The 20,632-nt window shown below is 44.4% G+C and overlaps 1 protein-coding gene across 6 annotated transcripts in view; it reads left to right on the forward strand.

Annotated features, from left to right (window-relative positions):
* Window positions 1–20,632, forward strand: part of ltk (leukocyte receptor tyrosine kinase) — a 213,470-nt gene that overhangs the window by 78,839 nt on the left and 113,999 nt on the right. For 3 of the 6 annotated variants that reach the window (XM_078563097.1, XM_078563098.1, XM_078563099.1), the window contains one exon: window positions 11,947–12,021. The exons of the other annotated variants lie outside the window; for them this stretch is intronic. The gene's annotated coding sequence lies outside the window, so the exon portion shown is untranslated. The remainder of the gene's footprint in view (window positions 1–11,946; window positions 12,022–20,632) is intronic. 6 annotated transcript variants of the gene reach the window in all.

Genomic DNA, 20,632 nt, shown 5'->3' on the forward strand with positions numbered 1-20,632 from the left:
CAAAATACTGCAAGATGCTGGAAACTTGAAATAAAAACAGAAAATGCTGGAGGTACACAGCAGGTCAGGCAGCATCTGTGGAGAGAGAAACTGAGTTTACCTTTCAGGTCAATGGTTTTTTTTTAGCGCTTAGCATTGCACTGAAGCGTCAGCCAATATTTGGACTCGTGCTGCAGTGAAGCTTAAACCTCCCAGGCAAGAATGGTATGAACTAATTTAGCTGACACATATCTTCTGACAATGTGACAATTACAGGCTGGAATCTAATCGAGGGGTTCAGATGCTTTTTACATAGAATAATGGATACCCGGGAGTGTGTTACAGGCTGGAATCTTATTGAGGGGTTCAGTTGGTTTATATATGGAATAATGGATACCGAAACACAGAATCACAAAATCACACAGTGCAGAAGAGGCCCTTCGGCCCATAGAGTCTGTACCGACACGTGAGAAACACCTGACCTACCTACCTAATCCCATTTACCAGCACTTGGCCCATAGCCTTGAATGTTATGACGTGCCAAGTGTTCATCCAGGTACTTTTTAAAGGATGTGAGGCAACCCGCCTCCACCACCCTCCCAGGCAGTGCATTCCAGACTGTCACCACCCTCTGGATAAAACAGTTTTTCCTCACATCCCCCCTAAACCTCCTGCCCTTCACCTTGAACTTATGCCCCCTTGTGACTGACCCTTCAACTAAGAGGCACAGCTGCTCCCTATTCACCCTGTCCATGCCCCTCATAATCTTGTACATCTCGATCAGGTCGCCCTTCAGTCTTCTCTGCTCCAACGAAAACAACCCAAATCTATCCAACCTCTCTTCATAACTTAAATGTTTCATCCCAGGCAACATCCTGGTGAATCTCCTCTGCACCCCCTCTAGGGCAATCACATACCCGGGAGCGTGTTACAGGCTGGAATCTAATTGAGGGGTTCAGATGGTTTATATATAGAATAATGGATACCCGTGAGTGAGTTACAGGCTGGAATCTAATCGAGGGGTTCAGATGGTTTATATGTAGAATAGTGGATACCCAGGAGTGAGTTACAGGCTGGAATCTAATCGAGGGGCTCAGATGGTTTATATATAGAATAATGGATACCCGCGAGTGAATTACAGGCTGGAATCTAATTGAGGGGTTCAGATGGTTTATATATAGAATAATGGATACCCGGGAGTGAGTTACAGGCTGGAATCTAATTGAGGGAGTCAGATGGTTTATATATAGAATAATGGATACCCAGGAGTGAGTTATAGACTGGAATCTAATGGAGGGGTTCAGATGGTGTCAAGCCTGATATAAACTCCTGGTGAGTGAAGTTTCCCACTGGAAATGCAGTATCCAAAGCTAAAGAGTACAGATAGATTCTTGATTGACAAGGGAGTCAAAGGGTATATGGGGTAGACAGGAAAGTAGAGGCCACAATCAGATCAGCCATGATATTATTAAATGGCGGAGTCTTTGTGAGGGGCTAGATGGCCTATGCCTGCTCCCAATTCGGATGTAAAATGACTCATTTCATCATCTCTTGTTTTTTACTTCAGAATGTTGTTTATTTTCAATTGAACAACAAGCTGCGGGTGCCTTGTGACTATTGGCGAGTCAGTACTGTTCCTTCATCTAATTTACAAGTCATTTTCTCCTGTCAGTTGTTTACAGCGCCTTTCAATGGTTTAAAATCCTCTCTCTTTTTGGTCATCTGAAGCGACAGAGATTGCAGATCATGACAACTCATTATGTAAAAAAAAGCTCTCCTTATATCCCCCTGGCTCTTTTGCCGATTCTCTGTTCCTGGCTATTACCTTTCCTGCCAGTAGAAATGCTTTCTCCTCATTTATTCTTATCAGAATTCCATCTAGTTTTCAACAACTTTATTAAATCTATCCTCTCTGCTATAAGGAGGACCATCCCAGCTTCTCCAGAGATTTGAAGCCCCTAAGTTTTAGTACCATTCGAGCAAATCTACTTTCCATCCTGAAATGGTCTTAACACCCATCTTAAAGTGTGATTCCCAGAATTGAACACAATTGGAGGCCTATTGAAAGTTGGTTTCCCTTTATTTTTGAGCATTGTAATGATTATAACTGAGTGTCTCATAGGTCATATAGAGTCACCTGTTGGTCAGGTAGGAGGATTGCCAGGTTCCTTTCCCTGAAAGACATTAATGAAAAACTAACTGGGCTTTCCCAACAATCTAGCAGTTTTTGTGGCCATTTTCTGGTGCCAGGTTTATTAAGTTAATTTTCACAACTTTAAAATAAATCATTCCTGTTCATCTCAATTTTGCCTTGAGAAGGTGATGGTGAAACGCCTTCTTGAACCGCTGTAGTCTAATTGGTGTAGGCAAACCCATAGTGCTGTTCGGAAGGGAGTTCCAGGATTTCGACCCTGCGGCAGTGAAGGAACAGCGATATAATTCTAAGTGACAATGGTGTGTGACTTGGAGGGAAACTTGCAGGCAGTGGTGTTCCCATGTAGCTGTTGCTGCTTTTCCTCTTGGCACCTGATGTCGTGGGTTTGGGAGGCACTATCAAAGAAGCCTCGGTGAGTTGCTGCAGTGCATCTTGTTTATGATGCACACCAACCAGGGTGGGCCAGTGGCAGAGGGAATGAATGTTTAAGATGGTGGATGGGGTGCCGATCAAGTGGACCTCTTTTTCTGGATAGCACTATTTGAATGGTGTTGGAGCTGCAATCATCAGAAAGTATTCCATCCAACTCCCAACTTGTGCCTTATGGCTGTTGAAGAGACTTTGGGAAGTGAGGAGATGAGTTATTTGCTGCGGAATTGCCACCCTCTGATCAGTTTCTGGAGACACTTTATTTGGCTAGTTCAATTAAATCTCTGGTCAATGATAACCTCCAGAATGGCGATGCTGGGTGTTTCAGTGGTGGTAATGCTGCTGAATGTCAGCGGAGGTGGTTAGAGTTCCTCTTGCTGAATTCATGATCCTGGGTTGCTGATTCAATCCAATAACTACTAGATTACTTATGGTGTGTCTAAATGCAAGCAGATAGCAACCTGATGACCTTAACGTCAAGAGACCATAATTGGAAAGCCTGTTTTTAACATAAATCAAGTGATTTTAATTTCCAGTTTGTTAAAATGCTTGCAATAATTAGTGGAAATTGTCTATTCATTGGATCACTTCAATCAGTACTGGCAGATTAAAATGGTACAAAGTCTTATGGTGGATATTAACTGATTCAGTCCATCGACCTTCTGAGGCACACCCTGCAAGGCAACAAATCCCCTGCACCCTCCTCAACTGTTCTATGCAAATCGTTCCGTGCAAACACACACATACCTGCTTGCATAATCAGCTAACTCACTCACATGTGCTTACCCAGACTACTCCATTTGTAAAGACACCAACTATGACCCACGTTCATGTATCTATTTGTTGCTCCCCATTCTACCTCCCCGCAAGGTAAAAATGAACTCATCCAAAGCTCTGCTGCCCGTAACCTAATTTGCATTAAGTCCTGTTCCCCCATCATCCTCCCATGAACTTGTCACCCCACCCAGGGCTGGATTTCCCCTGCCCCATGAAGATGGAGTTGGAAATGAGGGGGAAACCAGGAAAATGGGGAAGCCATGTCTGGACAGCTCCCTGATCATTCCAGCGAGGCAGCAGCCAATTAGGGCTCCACTTTGGGATAATTTTTCGATAGCCCTGTTATTTTACCAGTGTTGGAGTGGCCTCTCATCATCGAGTGTGGAGGCGCCAGCTCAATAATCAGGCAGCCTCCCAGCAGCATCTCAGGGGGTCATCGGAACCAGAGGTTCCATGTCGAATGACAGGGCTGTGGGGCTGAAGGGCCGCAGCTCCGCCCATCACTAATCCAACAGGTTGCTTTCCCTTCCAACCTGTGTCCTTACTGATTTTGAGCCTCTATTTCATGAATTCAATGGCGAACGGCTCCATATTGAGGCAACTTCACTGTAGTGATTGAAGGTATAACCTCTCCTACTGCCTATTAGGGGTCACGCCCAGAAGGAAAGAACAGTTCAGACCAATACTCTTATTTCCTAGTTTTTACGGGTGTTCCATTTTAAGGTATACAAGACCAGTTTGGACCAGTATTCTTATTTCCCAGTTTTTACTGTTTTTTCATTCTGCATCTCCTTACAGTGTGAGAGCTGTGTTATCACACAGGATGGAAGATGGTTCCGAAAGGTCAGTAGGCTATGTCTCCAGAACCCTCTCTACAGAGAAGGTTATTCACAACTTGAAAGGGAAGGTTTATCAGTGATATTTGGAGTGAAGAAATTCCACCAGTATCTGCATGGACAACATTTCACCATTGTGTCTGACCATAAACCATTAATGGGTTTATTCAGTCAGGATAAAGCCATTCTGTCAATAGCCTCAGCAAGAATTCAGTGTTGGGCTTTGATATTATCTGCGGATAAGTATACCTTTATACACCGTCCAGGTGTGCATATTGCAAATGCGGACGCACTCAGTCATCTCCTGTTACTAGATAGCATTGTACATGCTCCAGTGCCACAAGAAGTTGTGCTTGTACTGAATTGCTTGAACTCTTCACACTGTGTGTGCGAAGCAAATAAGGAATTGGACAAACAGGGATCCAATTTTGTCAAAAGTCCAAGACCTTGTATTGCAAGGATGGCTGAATTCACCAGTGTCTGAAGAGATAAGACCATTCCATGCCCTTAAACCGAGTTAAGTTGTCAAGATGGAATCTTGTTGTGGGGATCAAGTGTTGTCATCCCTTTGCAAAGAAGAGAACCACTCTTGACAAGACTTCACAATGCGCACCTAAGCATACCGAAGGTGAAGATGCTTGTGTGAAGCTATGTCTGGTGGCCAGGCATAGACAGTGACATTGAAAGCATAGTCAAGCACTATCTCCATTGCCAGAAACAACAGAAGTTGCCTGTTTCAGTTCCACTGCATCCGTGGGAGTGGCGTGGTCGATTCTGGGTTAGACTACATATAGATTATGTTGGTCCATTTTTAGGTGCCACGTTTTTATTGATCGCTGATTTGCATTCTAAGTGGATGGATGTGTATGAAGGTAGATCGCCGACATCAAGTGCAACTATTGAAAAGCTGCGCCAATGTTTTAGTACACAAGGCCTATCGGAAGTAATTGTTTTGGATAATGGTACTGTCTTTACTAGTACAGAATTTCAAAGATTCATGAGTTTAAATGGAATCAAACATATTAAAATAGCACCATATCATCCCTCATCAAATCCCTCATCAATTAGCTGAAAGAACAGTGCAAACTTTCAAATCAGGAATGAACAGGTTATCCGAAAATACTGTAGAAACTTGACTTTCCCGTTTTCTTCTCAATAATTGTACGACTCCGCATGCAACTACAGGTTCAACGCTGCCTGAATTACTGATGAAACGCTGCCTACATGCAAGGTTAAGTCTGGTGTTTCCAAACTTAGAGGGGAAGATAGAGAAGAATCAGAGTAATCAAAAATTGAATCATGATATTCATAGCAAAGCTCGAAAATTTACTGTGGGAGATACAGTTGTTGTGTGGAATTTTGGAAATGGACCTAATTGGGTACCTGGTATAATTGCCTTTGAAACTGGATCCTTGTCATTCCAAGCGGAAGTGGAAGGCTGGAGTGTTTGAAAACATGTGGATCCTCGAAGGAGTAGAGAGACATTCCAACAACCAGCTATTCCGCTTGTAATTGATGTCGAACCTTTAATCCCTGAGGCGACAGATTGACCTAGAATAGACATATCTAATGTCTCTGTTGAGTTGCCTGACACTGAACTGCCAGTTCCTAATGATGTACCCGATGCTGCAGTTCCTGATCATGTCGATCTGGTGGGAGAACCTCAAGTGGTAGAGTTACGCCGCTCTAACTGAATTAGAAAACCACCTCAGAGGCTTAAATGTTAATCACCTGACCTGTGTGTGTATGTATATGTTGTGGATTAAAATGTTCTTTGTAAATAGGAAATGTAAAAAAACACTAAAGGGGGAGGAAATGTAGTGATTGAAGTTATAACCTTTCCTATTGCCTATTAGGGGTCACGTGATTGTTCTTGATGAATGAGCCCTAAGTGCAGGTAGTCCGGTGTGGCAGAGCTTTCTAGCTGTGGAACCAGTTCAAGCCTGTAGCTTCTAAAGAGCTCTGTAATAGGGTTATCTGTTTCAAGCAGAAACCTGCCCAGTACATCAAGTTCAAAACACTCATGCTCTCCGACCTGCCGCATCAGTACTCACCTCACCCAGTGGGGCTGTCAGCCTGATATTGCTGCAGGCCCACTGGTGGGTTTCCATCCTTGGGAGGCCACCCATCACCTTTAGTAGGATGGCAGGCACAGGGGCAGACAATTTGGAGGCCAACACCCAGTAGGTTGGATCACGGGCCCACTGCTGAGATGAGCGGCCTCAAGACCTGCACATGGGCCTGATGTCAGTGTCCTGAGGTCTGCCAGAAAATGCAGCTTCTTATCCCAGTGACCTTCTCCAGCTCTCTAACCTCCCAAGATCTCTGCACTCTTCCAACCCTAGCTTCTTGTGCATCACTGTTAATCACTCCACCATTGGCAGCTGCCTATGCCCTAAGCTCTGGAATTCCCTCCCCAAACCTCTCTGCCTCGCTTTCCTTTAAGTGTTGCTGTGGCTGTGTCCGTAGCACTCTCACCTCTGAATCATAAAGTCCTGGGTTCAGGTTCCATTCCAGGGCTTGAGCCAAAAATCAAGGTTGACACTTCAGTGCAATACTAAGGGAGTAGTGCACTGTCAGAGGGGCTACGAGGCATTAAACAGAGGCATTATCCACCCTCTCAAATGGATGTATGTGATATTATTTTAAAGAATAGCAGGGGCATTATCCCCAGTCTCCTGGTCAATATTTATCCCCCAGTCTACATCATAAAACTAGGTTATCTGGTCATTATCACATTGCTGTTTGTGGGAGTTTCCTGTGCACAAATTGGCTGCCGTATTTCCTACATTACAACAAATATACTTCAAAAGTATTTCATTAGCTGTAAAGCACTTTGAGACATCCGGTGGTCATGATAAGTGTTATATAAATGCAAGTCTCTCTTTTAAAATCAACCTCTTTGTCCAAGCTTTCGGTATCTGTCCTAGTATCTCCTTTTGTAGTTTGGTGTCAAATATTGCCTGATAATCGTTCCTTGGGACATTTTGCTGTGTTAAAACCGTAATACAAAATGTAAGTTGTTGTTGTACCTCTTTCTCTGGTACATTGATGACTGTATCGGTGCTGTAAGGACTCCATTCCATTCTCCCAGTTGCTCCGTCTCTGTCACATTTGTTCAGACAATGCAAGCTTCCAAACTAATGCTTCTGATATGTCTTCCTTCTTCCTGAACCAAGGACTCCCCACCCACCATGGTTGATGGGGCCCTTGACTGTGTCTGTCCTGTTTCACATATTCTGCTTTCCTCACTACTCCCCCTCCACACCACCACGCACCCCCCCCTCCCCGAGAACCATGGTAGAGTTCCCCTTGTCTTCAGCTTCTATCCCATCAGCTACCTTATCCAATGGATCATCCTCCCCCATTTTCACCATCTCCAGCATGACGTCACCACAAAACACATATTTCCTCCCCTTTAAGCATTCTGAAGGGATCTTTCCCTCCGCAACAGCCGGGACCACTCCTCAGTACTCCCAACAACCTCATGGCATGTTTCCATGCAAACGCAGGAGATGCAACAACTACCCTTTTACCTCCTCCATTCTCACCGTCCAAGACCACAAACACTCCTTCCAAGTGAAACAGTGATTTACTTGTATTTCTTTCTATTTAGTACACTGCATTTTCTGCTCAAGTTGTGTTCTCCCCATTTGGGGAACCAAACACAGACTGGATGACCACTTTGCAAAACACCTCCATTCAGTCCACAACATGACCCTGAGCTTCCAGTCAGCTGTCAGCTTAATTCTCTACCTTGCTCCCAACCTGACCTTTCTGCCCATAGCCTGCTACTGTGTCCCAATGAAGCTCAGTGCAGGCTGGAGGAACAGCACCTCCTCTTTCAGTTGGACACTTTATAACTTACTGGGCTTAGCATTGAGTTCAGTGATTTTAGATCATAACCTCTGTGTTGTAGAGTGGCTGAGTTGTACTATTAATGATAAGGTTGATCTGCAGACACTTCTTAGGTGGAAACATTAAGTTTATTTACAATATACTCAGCAGCAACTACATGTGTGCTTTCAACTCCAACTCTATCTCTATACTGTCTGCTGAGGTAGCCCGTGCTACTCTCCTATTGGTTACTACAGATCATGTGATCTTGCCTAACAAGTACTATTCTTAAAGGTACATTACACACTAAATTAAACCATAATTACTACATTCCTCCCCCTTTAACTCAGCTATACATGTTATATTTGCAAGTACATATTTTTCAAAACAACATAATATTTACATAGGGTAAGGAATTTACAAGTTCAGTCTTTAAGGTGGTTTCCTGCTACATTTGGAATGTCTCAGCTCCACAACTTCAGATTCTTTGTCAGGAACCTCCTTTTTCTGGAGTTGCCTGAACGTCAGGTGCTTCAGTGGGCACTTGCAGTTCTGTATCCTCGACTCTTCCAGAAACATCAGACATGTCAGTCTTGGGTTGAGTATCCTCAACAGGAAACGCAGACCCGGTCATGATCACTGGTGGAATCAAATCTTGGGGATTTGTCTCTCTCTTCCTTAAATGGTCCACATGTTTACGGATGATCCATCCTTCCAACTCTACGTGGTAAATAGAGGTCCAGTCACTGCACTTATTTCACCCAGTAACCACTTCCCCGAAGTTCTTCACGTATGCCAGCTCTCCCACGGTAAATTTCAACTTATGACTATGCCAGTCGTGTCTAGTTTTCTGGCTTCCCTGACTCCTTTCCACCTTCCCCTCTAAATTCAGCATTATTAAGCTCAATCTCGTCCTGAGATGGCATTTCAACAATAACTCCGCAGGCATGACACCTGTTCTTGTGTGAGGGGTAGTCTGTAATGAAAAAGAAAGTGTGCTAGCTTGGTCGCCAAGGAATTGCCAGTTAGCTTTTTTCATGCCTGCCTTGAATATTTGAACCACCCTTTCAGTCAGTCTGTTTGAGGAAGGGTGGAACGGTGCAGTTTTCACATGATTGGTACCATTGAGGCTGATAAACCGTTGAAACTCCGCACTCATAAATGCCGTGCCATTATCGGAAACGACTACTTCTGGTAGTCTGTGAATAGCAAAACTCTGACGTAGTTTCTCAATTGTAGCAGCCGATGTTGGTGACTTCACCTCATATACGTTTAAACACTTTGAATGGTCATTGACAATGAGCAGAAACATTGTTCCCAGGAAAGGTCCAACATAGTCAATGTGCAACCGCACCCAGGGTCTACCTGGCCATTCCCATGGGTGTAATGGAGCTGTCACTGGCAACTTTTGCAGTTGCTGACATTGCACACAGTGCTTTACTAAACCCTCTATTTCGCCATCCATCCAAGGCCACCATAAATAGCTACATGCTATGGTCTTCATTCGGGAAATTCCTCGATGGGCACTGTAGTTCAATTAAAAGTGGCTCCCTTCCCTTTGGAGGGACTATCACTCATGCTCCCTACAATAAGATGCCATCCTGGCTGGTTATTTCATGTCTTCTGTTGAAATACGGTTTAATTTTGTCATATAAGGGCTCCTGTGACCAACCATGTAGCACTTATTCTCGCACCTGAGATAGGACTGGGTCCCAACTTATCCAGTCTCTGATCTGTGAAGCACATACTGGTGAGGAATCTAAGAAACTTAACAGTAAAACAAGTTCCTGTGGAACTGGGGCGTGCTCATCATTTTCTTGTAAAGGCAAACGACTAAGGCATCAGCGTTTGCGATTTGATTGCCAGGCCTATGTACGAAAGTGTATTCGTATGCTGCCAGAGTTAAAGCCCATCATTGTATTCTTGCTGAGGCTATGGGTGGCATAGCCTTGTTCTCACTAAACAATCCTAGCAACGGTTTGTGGTCTGAAATGATTATAAAATGGCAGCTGTGTCCATACTGAAATTTCTTGACACCAAAGATGATGGACAGGCCTTTTTCTATTTGCGAGTATCCCTTTTCTGCTGTGGTGAGCGTTCTTGATATGTAACCTATTGGCCGTTCCGTGCTGTTGTCCATCCGATGAGAGAGCACTGCTCCCACTCCGTTGTGAGATGCGTCACATGTCAGCACCAACTCTTTTGTCTGGTCATACTGCACTAATAGATTGAAAGAGAGCCATAATTGTTTCACCTTTATGAAAGCTTCTTTCTGGGGCACCTTCCAAGACCAATGTTGGTTCTTTTTGAGTAGAGAATGTAGGGAGAATGCAGAACCCCTGCCCCCCCATAATAGTTGATCATCCCTAGGAATAACTTGAGCTCTGAGGTGTTCTTTGGCGCAGGTGCCTCTCTTATGACTCTCACTTTCTCCTCGACCAGGTGGAGGCCCTATTAGTATTTCTTTATCTTCTTTCTATGTGCCTTCTTTCTAGCACAGACTTTAATCTGGACCTTCTTTTTGACTTCACTGTTGGCCAGACTTCTCTCAGGTGCAAGCTCAACTTGTCTGAGCTCAGTGGCTGAGCCTCCCAAAATTTCATTTGGGAAATTCTGCGACTTTTGCTTCCAAAACCTCTTTGGCTTCATTAAGCAGATTCCTTAGCTCTTTGCAAGACAGCTGGCTTCACTGAGCCGGCACTGCCTTGGAGTTTATCCAAACTCCTGTCTCCTGGCTGTATCCAGCTATACACAACTCTCAGGACTTCTTGTGAGCCCTTTCTGATTACCTGGGCTTCCCCTGACCCTTTGTTGATCATCGGGGCTTCCCCTCAGCCCTCTTTGTGTTTCTTCTGCTGTGCTTCCATTCCACAGTTTGAGGCAGTCTTCATTTCTTCATGTTGCTGAATTTTTAAAATTTCATTGGATACAGGCATTGCTGGCTAGGCCAGCATTTGCCCATCCTTAATTGCCCTTGTTCAGAGGGTATTTAAGAGTCAACCACATTGCTGTGGGGTCTGGAGTCACATGTAGGCTGGACCCAGGTAAGGATGGCAGATTTGCTTCCCTAAAGGGCACAAGTGAACCAGAAGGGTTTTTACAATAATTGACAATGGTTTCATGGTCTGGTCTTTTAATTCCAGATTTTTATTGAATTCAATTTTCACCATCTGCTGTGGTGGGATTCGAACCTGGGTCCCCGGAGCATTACCCGGGGTCTCTGGAATACTAGTTAGTGACAATACCACTATGCCACTACCTCCCCTGCATTTGATCTTGAAGGACAATCAATTGTCCTTTCAACTGTTTAATTTCTTGTTGCCATCCCTCTGGGCTTTCCTGTTCCCCTTGGCGGAGTTGCCCTCTCTCTGGGGTCTCTTGTTGTTGTCCGCAGTGTTGCCCTCTTTCTGGAGTCTCTTGTTCTCTTCGGCAAAGTTGCCCCCTCTCTGAGATCTCCTCTAATTTTCTGTCCATAGCCATTTTTCTTGTATTTACCACTTTAAATGTATTGCCAGTTTAAGAGCAGTCACTGTTGCTTTAACTTGGGCTGTCTCTGCAGCTGTTGGCTTTCCTGTGCTGTGTTTCCTGCGCTTTTCGAATTTTGATGGGATCCCCGCGACCTTGGACCTTCTTCTCTTTTAACTTTGTAAAACTTCATTCCTGTTCGGAAAAAAAACACAGCAGCGATTTCTTCTCCCTTTTCTGGGCAATTCTTTAGTGTTTTTTTTTAAAAACTGCAGCACGGCTTTCTGCTCTGATTGCTCTTTTTTTAAAACTTGCGAGCTGTGTGCCAGCTTTTCTAACCTACTGAGTCTGCGGGACTGCCGCCTATTTTACAATATTTGCAGATTCTCTTTTTTTATGTTTTGCTCTCCCGTCTTTTGGATTCTCACTCCGGGTCTTGTAATTTTGGTATTATTTTTTAAATATCAGGAGTGCTCTGGGAGATTTCTCAGCCATTTGGATTGGAGCCCGTTTCTTCTTTAACTTAAAGCGACAGCATATCTGGTGAGTATATCTCCCTTTCTTTCTAATTGTCTTAAACACTCACAATCGCCGGGCGAAGGACAGTACCGGATCTGATCCCATCCTCATCGCCAGTTTGTTGCAGGGTGGCCGAGTTGTACTATTAATGATCAAATTGATCAGCAGACACTTCTTGGGTGGAAACATTAAGTTTATTTACAAAATACTCAACAGCAACTATACATGTGCTTTCAACTCCAAGGGCAGAATTTTCTGGTCAGCGTGTGGGGCGGGCCCAACACGCCGACGTGTAAAATGACGCATGATGACGTCGGGCATGCATCCCGACGTCATCGCATGTCATTTCGGTATTTCGTTCAGCGGGTGTGCACCAGAGTTGGCTGCGCGCCCGCCGAAATATTAACAGCCTATTAAAGTCATTAGGAAATCAATTGAACCACTTGAGAATGCTGCCCGTCCAACCTTAAGGTTGGCGGGGGGGCAGGCAGAATGCCCAAGCGGCCTTTGCGTTTTTCAGGAAACCTCAACCACGAGCGGGATGAGATTTCCTGAAGCTTTTATTAAATTAATTAATTAATTTTCATAAATATAAAAACATGTCCCCACTCATATGACACAGTCACATGAGGGGGGTATGTTTAAATAAATTTTTAAATCAATTCTTTAATTATTTTAATATCCATACGATCTCCCTGAGCTCTGTGCCTCAGGGTGATTGCTGCGCTCTTTCACACGTCCTTAAGGCACAACCTTTGTTTCTTTACTTGTTCCATTATCACCTTTTGTTCTTTAATCTCTCCTTGCCCATTACCCTATCACACTTTATCCTTTCCCACCCTCCACTCCTAAACCTATCACATTTCTAACTCCCCCCTGTTCTGATGAAAGGTCACAGACTGGCAACGTTAATTCTGTTTCTACCTCCACAGATGCTGTAAGATTTGCTGAGTATTTCCATCATTTTCTGTTGTTATTTTAGATTTCCCGCATCCACAGTATTTTGTGTCTGGACTGTTGTTAATGTTGAAAGTCTCAGGTGGAAATAAAAAGGTGAAAACAGTTCAAGTCAGTTAACAAGATATTGTCATGTAAAAGGGGTGCGGGGATTGATGCTGTGCACAACTGTGCTGAGTTTGGTGCATTTCTCTGGGAGAGAACTGATCCTTATTGATCTTGGTGATGTTTCACTTTATCACTGGCCTTCGTACTGAATTGTGCTCAGTGATACGGCACACAAGGCGCAAGATCACATCTTTTTAACATCAATTATTTTAATGTTTTCATTTCAACCAGGGGAGAGGGCATTTTTCATGAAGGTTTGATTAGGTTGGTTTCTTACTGGGTCTTGGGCTGTTTGACATGCGTACCAACCAGGTCCAACCTGTGTCCTAACTCTGTCCCAAGGACAGTAAGTCACTCCGAATCCCCAATTACTAGACTTGCCTGTTACCCTGGCTCCTCCTTTCTCAGAACATCCCCTCACTTTGACACCCCCATTCCAGATTGACCTCCATTTTGCCCCCCAGTGTCTCAGGATTGACCTAATGTCCTTCGGGGGGTGGTGTGGGGTTGGGGGCGGGGGGGGGGGGGGGTGGTGAATCTGCCATCCTTTCTAGCCTACATGTGACTTCAGACCCACAGTAATGTGGTTAACCCTTAACTTCCCTCTGAAATGGCCTAGCAAGCCACTCAGTTGTATCAAACCATGGCAGTTAAAAGCACTGTGGGTATATTGACACCACATGGATTGCAGCAGTTCAAGACGGTGGCTCACCACGACCTTTTTGAGGACAATTAGAGATGGGGATCCTTGTCAACAATGCTCACATCCCGTGAACGAATAAACCTTCACTCTGATTATCCTTGTCTCAGGACTGACCCTCACTCTGACTGTCATCTGTTGAGGGACTGACCCTCACTCTGACTCCTCCGTCCTGAGATTGGCTCTCACTCTGACTCCTCCCTCCTGAGTTAACCCTCACTCTGAATGTACCTGACTTTCACCCTGACTCGCCCATGCCAAGGATACCAAGAGAATCCCAAATTGTCTCAGTTAGCAGGAAATGTCACTGCCTTGAGACACTCCTGCTCAGAATCATTGGGGGGAATTTTACAGCCCTCCCCCCCCACCCCCAGGGCCCCCACCGGTGTATGTGAAGGCTTGGGGTTGGCGGGGGGTAACCCAAAATAAAATGGGTGGCTAGCCTACCATCACCCCGCTCACCCCAAGCTGCTCCTCATATTATGGAGGGCGGGTAAAATGTCAGCCAGTCTGCCTGCCCTTAAGCCTGTTGAGTCCCTTAAGTTGCCAGTTAAAGGCCATTTTCTAGGGCCTCTTTCCACCTCCACCGCAATAATACAATGGGTGGGAGAAGGTGGAGGGAAAATGGCCAGCTCACTACTTTCCCAACACGGGGTAAAAGGCAGGAAAAAAAGGGAGGTACCTACTTTGGGGGTTCCCCTGTGCCCATCAGGGGCAACCGCCAACAAGATGGTGCTCCTCCTTTGTGCATTCCCCAGCCTCTCCAACCTGACCCCCTCACCCCTCCCATACCAGGGTCCCCGATCCCTCCCTGACTAAAAACCCTGGACATACCTTTCAGTCTGGTATCCATGATCTTCTTTTTGGGACTGTCTTGTATTTTAAAACTCTCATCCTTGTTTTTAAATCCCTCTGGACCTCACTGCTGCCTGGCTCTGTAACCCCCTCCAGTCCCATGACCCTGTGAGATCTCTGCGTTTCTGTAATTCTGGCCCCCTGAGCAACCCTGATTGTAATCACTCCGCCATTTGTAGCAATGATGCAGCTGTCCTGAGCTCCTACCCTCCCTACTCCTCTGCACCTCGCTACCTCACTTTCCTCCTTAAAATGCCTTAAAACTGATTTCCTTGACCAAGCTTTTGTCTGGCTGCCTTAATATGACCTTATTTGGTTCTGTGTCTAATTTTACTTCATAAAGTTCGCCTGAAGCACCTTGGGATGTTTTATTGCAGTAAAGGTGCTATATATATATTGTTGTACTCAAGGTTTATTGGCCATTACCAAGTATCTTGCTTAGAAACATCCTATCCAGCAAAAATATAAGAATTAATAGTTTGCATTCTGAGCTGAAATCACTTTTTATTAAGCAATTAAAAACCGTGGCCTGTATTCAAGTAATTACAATAGTTTTCCTTCAGGTTTCAAGGAGACCCATCTTTATGGAAAAGTGTCCACGAAAGCTTTTCTTGCTCCCTCCAACCTTCTCCTCACAATGATTGCTGGACAGTTAGACTGGTTCAGGCTGCTCTCCCCTACCAAACTGAAGCAGCTGTTCTCCAGTTATGAGTCTGGATGGTCAGTGTCCACACCCATGGGGCATCATTAGTAAGCCTGACCCTGCAGTCCATGATGCACACTTCTCATAAACATCACTAGATAGCACTAAGCCAAACTGCAGTTTATTTATCCTTCTTAATTTCCACTCAAACCATCATCCCAACTAGGGCCAACAACAGAAGCTTGCATTTATATATATTTTTCTTTGTTCTTTCACAGGATGTGGGCATTGCTGCCAAGGCCAGCATTTGTTGCCCATCCCTAATTGCCCTTGAACTGAGTAGCTTGCTAGTCCACTAGAGTCAGCCGCATTGCTGTGGGTCTGGAATCACATGTAGGCTAGACCCAGGCAAGGTTGGCAGATTTCCTTCCCTGAAGGACATTGGTGAACAAGATAGGTTTTTTACAACAATCAGTGGTAGCTTCATGGTCACCATTATGGAGACTAGCTTTATGTTCCAGATTTATTTATTGAATTTAAATTCCATCAGTTGCCATAGTGGGATTTGAACCCACGTCACCAGAGCATTAGCCAGGGATTACTAGTCCAGTGATGTTACCACCATCTCCCCCTGCGAGTGCCTTTGGTGTAATAAAACATCCTAAGAGGCTTCACAGGAATGATTATCAAACAAAATTTGACACCGAGCCAATATCAGGACAGGTGGCAAAAAAAAAGCTTTGCAAAGAGGTAGTTTTGAAGAAGCATCTTAGAGGAAGAGAGAGAGAGGTAGAGTGGTTTAGAAAAATAATTCCAGATCTTAGAATGGAGGCAGCTCAAGGCAGAGCCCAGTAATGGAAGCAAGAATCTTGGGGATGAGCAAATTCGGTATCTTCATTACAATAAAAGGTCAAGCATCAAACCGGGGATCAGCGTGACTCAGTGCAGCACCATGAGAATCACAAATTTTAACAGCACAGAAGGAGGCCATTCAGCCCATCATTTCTGGACAGCCTCTCCAAATGAGCATTATGAGCTGGCGATGTTGCCCTGCCTTTTCCCTGTACCACTGCATACTGTTTCTATTCAAATAATCATCTAATGCCCTCTTGAATGCCTCGACTGAAATTCCCTCCACCACACTTCCAGGTGGTGCATTCTAGACCCGAACCACTCGTTGTGTGAAAAAGCTTTTTCTCACACCACATTTGTTTCTTTTTCCAAATCGCTTCAAATCTGTGCTCTCTCGTTCTTGATCCTTTTATGAGCAGGAACATTTTCCCTATCTACTCTGTTCAGCCCCCTCATGATTTTGAACATCTCTATCAAATCTCCTCTTAGCCTTCTTCTCTCCAAGGAGAACAGTCCCAACCTCTCCAATCTATCCTCATAGCTGAAGTTTCTCACCCCTGGAACCATTCTCGTAAACCTCTTCTGCACTCTCTCCAATGTTTCACATCCTCCCTATAGTATGGTGCCCAGAACTGTACACAATACTCCAGCTGAGGTCTCATGAATATCTTATATAAATTCAGCATAACCTCCCTGCTGTTGAGCTCTATGCCCCTATTAATAAATCCAAGAATACTATATGCTTTATTAATTGCTCTCTCCAACTGTCCAGCCACCTTCAATGATCTATGCACATATACACCCAAGTCTTTCTGCTCCCACACCCCCTTCAAAATTTCAGCTCTTATTTCATATTGTCTGTCCACCATGTTCTTGCTACCAAAACGCATCACCTCACACTTCTCCACATTGAAATTCATCTGCCACCTATCTGCCCACCCCACCAATTTGTCTATGTCCTCTTGAAGTTCCACACCATCCTCCTCACAGTTTACAACATGCCCAAGCTTTGTATCATCCACAAACTTTTAAATTGTCCCCTGCACACCAAGATCTAGATCATTAATATATATAAGGAAAAGCAAGGGTCCCAATACCAACCCCTGGGGAATTCCACTACAAACTTTCTTCCAGCCTGAAAAATATCCATTGACCATTACTCTCTGCTTCCTATTTTTCAGCCAATTTTGTACCCACATTGCTATTGTCCCTTTTATTCCATGAGCAATACCTTTTCTCACAAGTCTGTTGTGTGGCACTGTATCAAATGCCTTTTGAAAGTCCATGTACACCACATTAACAGCATTACCCTCATCGACCTTTTCTGTTACTCTTCAAAAAACTCTAGCAAGTTAGTTAACCACGATTTCCTCTTTAGAAATCCATGCTGGCTCTTCCTTATCAACCCATATTTTTCCATGTGACTACTAACTCTATTCCCAATAATTGTTTCTAGAATCTTGCCCACCACTGAAGTTAAACTGACTGGCCTGTAAATGCTGGGCTCATCCTTACAACCTTTTTTGAACAAGGACGTAATGTTTGCAGTTCTCCAGTCCTCTGGCACCACCCCCAAGTCTAGGGAAGACTGAAAGATTATGGCCAGTGCCCCTGCAATTTCTACTCTCACTTCCTTCAATACCCTTGGATGCATCTCATCCGGTCCCAGTGCCTTGTCAACTTTAAGCACTGACAGTCTATTCAACACTTCCTCCTTATCAATTTTGAACTCTTCTGGTGCCGGAGTTTCCTCGTCGCTCATCATGGCTTGGGTAGCATCTAGCTCCTTGGTAAAGAGGCATGCAAAGTATTCATTTAATCTCTCAGCCATGGCCCCTTCGTCCATGTGTAAATTCCCTTTCAGGTCCCTAGTCGGCCCTACTCCTACTTTTACCACCCTTTTACTATTTACATGCTCATAGAAGACTTTGGGATTCCCCTTTATGTTGGCTGCCAGTCTTTTCTCATAATCCCTCTTTGCTTCTCTAATATGCTTTTTCACCTTCCTTCTGAACTCTCTGTATTCCTCTTGGTTCTCAATTGTATTTTCTACCTGACACCTGTCATAAGCGCACCTTTTCTTCTTTATCTTAATTTCTATCCCCTCCTATCTCTTTCTATCTGTTCTATTTTTCAGTTTGCTACCTGAGTGATGAACTGGCATTGCCAAAACTGCCCAACTTTTATTTGGATTGGAAAGGAAAATTGGACAGCCAATTCAAAAACTGGTTTAACATGCATACGACAAATTGCATTCTTGTCCCAAGTACAATAGCTCCATGTTATACAGTGTTCTTTGTCAGTCAGGTGTCAGCTATGGATTCATGTGTAGCACTCTTGCCTCTGAACTTGGAGGGTCATGGGTTCAAATTTCACTTTAGCACCTAATCCTGACTGGCAAGGGAATGTTGTATTTTCAGGCGGGATGTTGAACCAAGGCTTTGTCTGTCCTTCCAGGTGGATGTAAAAGATCCCATTGTCCTATCTTGAAGAGGAAAGTGTTCTCCCCAGTGTCCTGGCCAACCTTAATTTCCTGACCAACATCACTAAAACAGATGAATAGGTCATTATCACATTGTTGTTTGCGAAGCTTGCTGTGTGCAAATTGGCTGCTGCATTTCCGACTTTATAACAGTGACTACACTTCAAAAGCATTTCATTTTCTGAGAAGTGCTTTGGGACATCCTGAGATGGTGAAAGGCCTTGTGATCGAGCAAGGTGTTTGGAGATAAGAGATGGACTTCTAGGAATACTTCAAAACCGAGTTGGAAACCTGATGCAAAAAGCACTATATAAATGCAAGTCTTTCTTTTCTCTTCAACTGCTGTAGGAATTTTGCGGGAATTAAAACAAACATCTCGAGACAGATCACTTGCACTGTGCCTGGACATTGAGAAACTAAATGTCACCGTGATTTTGACTAATGCTGATTGGTTTCTTGCGCAAATGCCTGGGCTGGCAATAGCATGAAGAAAATGGAAGTGATCAGGAGAGAAATGCTGTTATTAGGGTGTAGATGGAAACCTTAGCCTGGATTCCTGAAATACACACAAAAGGCCCCAAGCTTCCTGTTTGCATTGTTTGGGAGGGATAACTGTAGTCTCGTTCCAATATGATTATCCAACCTCTTAGGAAACGTGAATCAACCTACACACAAAGACCTGGGCTTGATCCAGCTGGATTTCTTTACTTTACTTAGGAATTCTCAAAGCTGGGGACAGGTTTTCTTGCAGATCTTTTATTCAATGGCATATGTCTATGTCTCACAATGCTTTTTTAAAAAAAGAATTCTCCCTGCCTCTGCCTCCCTTAAAATGTATTCTAAGATTGGGGAAACAGAAATAATATGATAGATTTAATGAACTGAGAGATGGGTGAGTGAGGCCGGCTTAATGTCAGCCCTTTGCTTTTGTTGTGTTTGATGAGGTTAATTCATCATTCTGTCATTTATCAAAAGGAGCCTCAACAAAAGGCTCTTTCTCTTCCACCCCTTAACTCTCCCCGCCACAACCCCCACCGCCCCTCCCCGCCACCCCCCCCCCCCTCCACCCCCACCAACCCTGACTCTCTTTCTCTCTATCCCTCTCACTCTGTTAAGGATTTATGCAACTGCATGCAGAGTGTACTCAATAGGCAACCACAAAACACTTCCCTGTTACGAATACTGATTGTACCATTACTAGGGTCTGCATTAATCAATCTTGAAAGCACCAAGGTAAAATGTGGCCTCAGCAGAGAAGGAATTTGCTGCTAAGAATTGGAACTTGCATGTCCAATAAGGGTTCAATAGCTGTATTAAATTCTGGGTGAGGGGTTGTTGTGGGGGTGGGGGGGCGGTGGTGATGGACTCTTAATAATGGACATTGAGCAAAAACAATGGGCTGTAAAGTTCCATCTCCTTACTTCCCCCTCCCACCACCACCAATTCGCCCTCCCAAACTTGGCAGTGAGGCTGAATAAATGTCTGGTGCCCTTGTTTGAGGCTCGGAGAGATAGCGGCAGCATGGAAAGAAAGTGGCATTGCCCGCGTTGCCAAGCTGAAGGAAGCTTACGGGAATCACATGGGGGGTGGGGGTGGTGGTTTTGAGCCAGTCTTTGGCTCAATGGGCAGCGCTTACTACTGTGGACTGTTAATTACGTGACCCAACTAGTGAGTTGTAAAAGTCCTTCAGTTCTTTGAATAGTTCTGCCTGGGCCAAGGTTCTGTCTAGGTCTCGTGGGACTATGAGTACGAAACTATTCCATGGGAAAGCTGGCGGGAGACCCCTTGGAGAGATGACAGTGAGCCAATATATATTGAAGGGGCTTTTACCAAGGCATCTTACCAACATAATGAAGATGTTTGATGAAGAGGCTATGCACTGACGGCATTGCCTTTCCTCTCTGAATAAGAAAAGCTAGACCCATAAAGATGAGGTCCTGAGCTGAACATTGAAATTGTTTTTCTTCAGCCAGTTTTTAAGGTGGCCCAATTGAAGTTGGAGCATCAGTTACTTCACAAGCCTCCAATGTACAGAGAA

This window comes from Cetorhinus maximus, chromosome 18, assembly GCF_964194155.1.
Source record: "Cetorhinus maximus chromosome 18, sCetMax3.hap1.1, whole genome shotgun sequence".
Taxonomy (NCBI): domain Eukaryota; kingdom Metazoa; phylum Chordata; class Chondrichthyes; order Lamniformes; family Cetorhinidae; genus Cetorhinus; species Cetorhinus maximus.